The sequence below is a fragment of the Schistocerca piceifrons genome, chromosome 5, assembly GCF_021461385.2.
Source record: "Schistocerca piceifrons isolate TAMUIC-IGC-003096 chromosome 5, iqSchPice1.1, whole genome shotgun sequence".
NCBI classification, from domain to species: domain Eukaryota; kingdom Metazoa; phylum Arthropoda; class Insecta; order Orthoptera; family Acrididae; genus Schistocerca; species Schistocerca piceifrons.
The window spans coordinates 609323137-609330685 of NC_060142.1; the positions used below are offsets into that span (position 1 = coordinate 609323137).

General features: G+C 42.7%; 1 pseudogene; it reads right to left on the bottom strand.

Moving 5' to 3' along the window:
- Positions 1-7224: 7224 nt before the first annotated feature.
- LOC124799629 lies at positions 7225-7342 on the bottom strand (annotated as a pseudogene).
- Between the last annotated feature and the right edge of the window lie 207 nt (positions 7343-7549).

Consider the following 7549-nt stretch of genomic DNA (forward strand, 5'->3'; position numbering starts at 1 on the left):
CGGAACCGCGCGACTGCTACGGTCGCAGGTTCGAATCCTGCCTCGGACATGAATGTGTGTGATGTCCTTAGATCAGTTAGGTTTAATTAGTTCTAAGTTCTAGGGGACTGATGACCTCAGCAGTTAAGTCCCATAGTGCTCAGAAGCCATTTGAACCATTTGATGCGTTGATACCTACGATACATACTGCTGGACGAACCAGAAAAATCTGCGCTGGACTACAGCAGTACGAGTATGAAAATTCTCGTCAGCGTCATACTACTGAAACGGCTTAATTAAGGAAGCCATGAAAATTCGCAGCTCTGCGAATTGTATGAGTAGAGGTGCAGGGTTCCACTTCCCACACCTAGTGATCCGGAACTGGAATATTAGAGTCACAGCGACCACAAAATAAAACCGCTGATCATCCAAGGGATTAAGATCTTATGGAAAGTTAATCAGTCAGACTAAAGCTACGGGGACGATCATACGCTCGCTAGGACACATAATTCTGATTGCTGTCTCCGAGAGAAGGTGCTATGGTGGATGACAAGAGCATGCAGTAGGAAAAACCACTGCGCATTAGGCCAAGTCCTTGGTACACTGTCTAACCAATGGCGTTCGATAATTTCTGTTACCGATCAAGAAATCTTCGCTGTTAGCCACCGAATTTGTCATTTATACACTCCTGGAAATGGAAAAAAGAACACATTGACACCGGTGTGTCAGACCCACCATACTTGCTCCGGACACTGCGAGAGCGCTGTACAAGCAATGATCACACGCACGGCACAGCGGACACACCAGGAACCGCGGTGTTGGCCGTCGAATGGCGCTAGCTGCGCAGCATTTGTGCACCGCCGCCGTCAGTGTCAGCCAGTTTGCCGTGGCATACGGAGCTCCATCGCAGTCTTTAACACTGGTAGCATGCCGCGACAGCGTGGACGTGAACCGTATGTGCAGTTGACGGACTTTGAGCGAGGGCGTATAGTGGGCATGCGGGAGGCCGGGTGGACGTACCGCCGAATTGCTCAACACGTGGGGTGTGAGGTCTCCACAGTACATCAATGTTGTCGCCAGTGGTCGGCGGAAGGTGCACGTGCCCGTCGACCTGGGACCGGACCGCAGCGACGCACGGATGCACGCCAAGACCGTAGGATCCTACGCAGTGCCGTAGGGGACCGCACCGCCACTTCCCAGCAAATTAGGGACACTGTTGCTCCTGGGGTATCGGCGAGGACCATTCGCAACCGTCTCCATGAAGCTGGGCTACGGTCCCGCACACCGTTAGGGCGTCTTCCGCTCACGCCCCAACATCGTGCAGCCCGCCTCCAGTGGTGTCGCGACAGGCGTGAATGGAGGGACGAATGGAGACGTGTCGTCTTCAGCGATGAGAGTCGCTTCTGCCTTGGTGCCAATGATGGTCGTATGCGTGTTTGGCGCCGTGCAGGTGAGCGCCACAGTCAGGACTGCATACGACCGAGGCACACAGGGCCAACACCCGGCATCATGGTGTGGGGAGCGATCTCCTACACTGGCCGTACACCACTGGTGATCGTCGAGGGGACACTGAATAGTGCACGGTACATCCAAAGCGTCATCGAACCCATCGTTCTACCATTCCTAGACCGGCAAGGGAACTTGCTGTTCCAACAGGACAATGCACGTCCGCATGTATCCCGTGCCACCCAACGTGCTCTAGAAGGTGTAAGTCAACTACCCTGGCCAGCAAGATCTCCGGATCTGTCCCCCATTGAGCATGTTTGTGACTGGATGAAGCGTCGTCTCACGCGGTCTGCACGTCCAGCACGAACGCTGGTCCAACTGAGGCGCCAGGTGGAAATGGCATGGCAAGCCGTTCCACAGGACTACATCCAGCATCTCTACGATCGTCTCCATGGGAGAATAGCAGCCTGCATTGCTGCGAAAGGTGGATATACACTGTACTAGTGCCGACATTGTGCATGCTCTGTTGCTTGTGTCTGTGTGCCTGTGGTTCTGTCAGTGTGATCATGTGATGTATCTGACCCCAGGAATGTGTCAATAAAGTTTCCCCTTCCTGGGACAATGAATTCACGGTGTTCTTATTTCAATTTCCAGGAGTGTATATCCGCTCGTTTCCCGCTCACACAAACAGCAGCCTTCATTGATTGTTCAGTATTGTGTGTTCATCGCATTTGAATACGTAAGTCAGCTGCGCCGAAGAAGTACCGTAACGATTTCAGGAAGACAGCCGATGTTTCATCCGGGCATCATTTCCACAGAATTTTAGATTTTAGAGTACTCCTAGATTTAGAAGCGAGTGTCAAACTTAAAATAACGGTGAAATACTGGTAACAAAAGCTGATAAAAGGCGGAAACTACGTCCACAAGATGATAGTAACGAAGTTTAGAAAGTAGAACTAGCGTTAAAGAATAATGCAACACTTGGAAATCTTGAGCCTGACACTCAAGACTAAGGAGGTCAAAAATAGAATTGTCGAAGAAGGACAATATGTTGGTACTTAGCTCCTTTTTCCAAAAGAAGACAAATAAAAGTAAACTTTCCAAGTTCTAATATAATAAAAATAGAATTACTATACCTTATCAAACAATACGCAATAGTCAAAGACGTGACTGGTTTAGAAAACTGAATATGCCAGTAATGTGAAAGAAGTAATTTAAACATTATGTACTTGATGTGTCGCATCGCATTTCTGTGAAGATGTAGCCTATAAAGATAACTAGATGATAGGCATTATAGCGTTGTCTTCTAAGGTCGTCATCAAATTGAAGGAATCGGAGTACTTTTCTTTTCTGGATCGATAACGACTGAAGGGGGGCATTTGCGAACTCGAATACGAGAGGTGTGCGGCTCAGAATCCCGTCATATCGCCCACTTTTTTTTTCGACGGCTATGCCAGATCACTGCATTCCAACGCCAAAACAATTACTTAAAGTAGTCTTTGGCTTACTTTGCTCTCCATTTTTCCAATCCCGACCTGCGTTACATCTGTAAATATTGTGGATTTTATAGATAATATCGTGCATCTGCTTGAAAAATAATACAGTTCTTTAATTGGAACAAAATAATAGTTAAAAACCCATACCAGGTTGCTATCTAAAATGATGTATTGACATTTCACTCACTCTAGCTGAGCCGAATATCGATTCAACTTTGGTGCGTGAGCCCTGTTCGCAGAATATTGTTTACGTCACAGTAATGTGAACTTCTCCACTCCAGTTTGTAGTAAATTTCAGCTATTAATTCCTACACGAAAATATTCTGCTTTGATTAGAGTAGGAGTTTATCAGCTGTTCGTTATTGGCTGATAGTATCAGTAGAAGGACTGTCCCTAGAAAGTTTGCTTTGTGTGAAAGAGTTTGTCACAAGTATGAATTTCAAAAAGTAGTGAAGCTGATGATACTGTTGACAACACAGGTATAAAGTACAGCTATGTTTATTTGTTCTTTTCTCTAGTGCATTACTTAAAATTAGACGCTGAAATACCAGGAATGTCCCAAGTTGCCCTTACAGAAATGAAACGTAAATGAGAAACTAAATTTTGTACGACTATTGAAGGAACTTTCTGTTTTCATGTAACTGATTATTAGGGGGAATTTTTTATTATTTTGGAATGGAACAAAATTGCTGTAAGTAACTTAAATACAGCCGAAGTTTTCTTCCAACGCTACCCGAACTATAGCTCTTTCATTTTCCTTTGCGAGACTTTGATATGTAACATGAATTGGCAACATTTTTAATTTAGTGGTATCATTCTGTGCGTATCTGAGGTATTAAGTATCTATTTTCCTTGCTGCTGAATAACGAAGTGAAAGAAGAGTAAATATTACAGACAGTGGCCAGAACGAAATATTGTTGCCATCCGTTTTACTGGACTCTGTTTGACGTGCATAATCAAAACGAAGGGCTACTTTCGCAATATATTTGAAATTGTAAAAATATAAGAATATTCGTATTGATACCCTTATAACACATCCAAATCAAAAATATCAGTAACATCTGCGGATAATCTCAGATAGTTTAAAAATGTTAAGAGTAACTTAATATCTGTAAATATTTCAAGGAACAGCACTCTGCTTGAGAACTAATGGCAAGCTGTTTGAGTACCCTCACAGAACTTTGAGGTCTCATAATCATTTCAGAACACGCTTCGGCTTGCGCCAGCGATACAAGAAAAACATTTAAAAAGAGCCAGATTTTAAATGGAAATCTATCACGCAGTAAGGAAATGAAATGTAAACATTTACCTAAGGATAAGTTTTGAGAGCCGAGTGCTGATTGGTCTGCTCAGTAGAGCGAATGGGAAGCATAATCAAACGAAAACAGGAATTGCGGCACCGGAATCTACCGTAAGCGGAGAGAGCTGTGATTGGTTGAACAACCAGAAAACAGAAATGTGTGCTGGAGAGCAGTTGCGAAATTAACACATCCACGAACTATGCTTACACTGAATATCTGATGAGTGACTAATGTATAAAACAGCAGCAAACAAATATATCACTTGGGAACACTGTGTGCAGACAAACTGACATAGTATAAAATGTTTACCCTGTGAGAACCTGCTAAGCAAGATAGGAAATGGAAACGCACTTTACTGCGCAGGATACCATATAAAAATATAATTACGTCTCATTGCAAAGTGACCATCTTTTAATGTATTACTCAATCACACTGCATTCGCTCGAGTATACAGAGACACACGCTTCTGTGGTCAAGGCAGAGAGTCATGGATGAATCGAGGAGTGCAAGCCAGTGCGATTGAGAAGCGATTATGACAACAATAGTATGCATGTGCCATTTTTGGTGTAAGGTTGTTGGAGTCATACCACTTAAGAAAGAATTACTGTATTTGGTAGGTTAATGTAAATACTATTTGTTTTGCGTTCGCTGAATCTCTGCTTCTTAAGTTATCAATAAGATACCACACAGACGCAAATATCTTTCCTCAAAACGAATTTTAAAATTTTGCAAATCTATACATTCCATACCATTAAGGCACCTGGATTCCTAATCCGTACCCCTATGGAAAGGGAGTCCAACCTTCCAACTGCCTGACTTCCATTGGCACAAGACGACTTTTTTTGGGCCACACATAATATCCTTAAGAATAACCACAGAAGAAAGAAATAGACGGACGGAATTACATAGTCATGACATTTATATTAATTGTTACTTTAAGATTCTATATTCAAAAAAAGCGAGAAGAAGTTAATTTGACGTTTTATATATGAGATCTCATCTACTTCATAATTTTATATAGACTGAATTTATGAAATTTTTTTATCTGTCGTGTCATAGATGATCACTTCATGGGCCGCATTGACATTACCTTTCGACCGCATGCCCTATGGCGTAAGTGAAATTAGGATAAGAAGACAGCGAGCACTGAATAAACCATGAAATAATGTAATAAAGCTTTACAATAAGAAATAACGAAGTTTAAACAGAACGTTAGTTCCGTGGTTACACGTAATGATCCTTTTTCCTTGAGTCATCTGCCTACCTACTGGCTTGATGCGGCCCGCCATGATTTCGTTCCCTGTGAAACACTCTTCACCTCAAAATAGCTCTAGCAATCTACGTCCTCGATTAGTTGCTGGATGTATTCCACTCTTTGCCTTTCTCTGCAGTTTTTACCCTGTACAACCCCTCTAGTTTGATGAAATTGTTGCCTGACGTCGTAACATATTCCCTACCATTCTGTCCCTTCTTCATGTCAATTTTTTCTATTTATTAGCTCCTCATTGCTTATCTTATTAGTCTACCCTAATTTTCAACATTCTTCTGTAGCACCAAATCTCAAAGGCTCTACTCTGCTTCGATTTCCTCACAGTCCATGTTCCACTAAACTATATTCCACTACCATAAAACTAGTGTGCACTAAACGTCCTTTCTCAAAAATTTCTTCCTCAAATTAAGGCAGATTTATCTTGGTCAGGAATGCCTTTTTTGTCAGTGGTAGTCTGCTTTTAATGTCCTCCTTGCTCCTTCCGTCATGAGTTATTTTACTGTATAAGTAGCAGATGTCAATTTCGTATACTTCGTGGTCACCAATTCTTATATTAAGTTTCTCGCTTTTCTCACTTATGCTAGCTCGCATCACTTTCGCCTTTCTTCGATTTACTCTCAGTTCATATTTTGTACTCGTTAGACTGTCCTTTCCATTTCGCGAATCCTGTAATTCTACCTCACTTTCACTGAAGATAGCAATGTTATTAGCGAATCTTATCATTGATATCCTGTCACTTCGAATGTTAATCCCACTCTAGCATCTTACTTTTATTTCCGTAACTACTTTTTCGATGTGTAGACTAAACAGTAGCCATGAAAGAATTCATCAATATCTTGCACCCGTTTTAATCCTAGCACTTTGTTCTTGGTCACACACTCGTATTATTCCCTCTCTGCTCTTGTATATATTGCATATTACTCGTCTTTCCCTACAGCTTACACTTATTTTTCTCAGAATTTCGAACATTGTGCAGCAAATTGACACTCTCAAACGCTTTTACCGAGTTGACAATTTCTACGAACATCTCTTATTTTTCTGTAGGCTTCCTTCTATTATAAACTGTAATGTCAGAACCACCTCTGACCTGGTGACCTATGCTAATGCCAGACTCATCATTATCTAATACATCCTCAATCTTCTTTTCATTCTTCTGTGTATCATTTTTGTCATCAACGTGGATGCATCATTATCAAGCTAATTGTGCGATTATTCTGGCACTTGTCGGCTCTTGCAATCTGCGGAACTGTAAGGCTGATCTTTTTTTTTTTTTTTTTAATGTCAGGTGGCATATCGTGAGACTCACATATTCTATACACCAAAGTGAATAGTCGTTTGCGGCCACTTGCCCCAACGATATTATAAATTCTGATGGAATGTTATCTATCCCTTCTGCCTTATTTGATGTTCAGTTTCCAGGGCTGTTTTAATTGTGATTCTAGTATTGGATCTCTTATCTCTTCCTTGTCGACTCCCATTTGTTCCTTTATCACGTCATCAGGCAAGTCCTCTCCCTCAAAAAAAACTTAACTAAAGCTCCTCCTGAACAGGCCATGAGGGCCCAAAGGGACTGACCGGCCGCCGTGTCATTCTCAGACCACAGGTGGATATGGATGGGCATGTGGTCAGCACACCACTCTCCCGGCCGTATGTCAGATTCCGAGACCGGAGCCGCTACTTCTCAATCAAGTACCTCCTCAGTTTGGCTCACAAGCGCTGAGTGCACCCCGCTTGCCAACAGCGCTCGGCAGACCGGATGGTCACCCATCCAAGTGCCAACCCAGACCGACAGCCCTTAACTTCGGTGATCTGACGGGAACCGGTGTTACCACTGTGGCAAGGCCGTTGGCCCTCTCCCTCATAGAGACATAAAAATTACTATTTCCACCTATCTGCTTTCTCCTCTGCATTTAACAGTGGAATTCCCATAGATCTCTCAACGTTACCATCTTGCATATAATTTTACGGAAAGTCGTTTTGACTTTTCTGAATGCTGAGTCAGTCCTTCCGACGATAGTTTCACTTTCGATTTCTTCACAGTTTTCACGCATACTTTT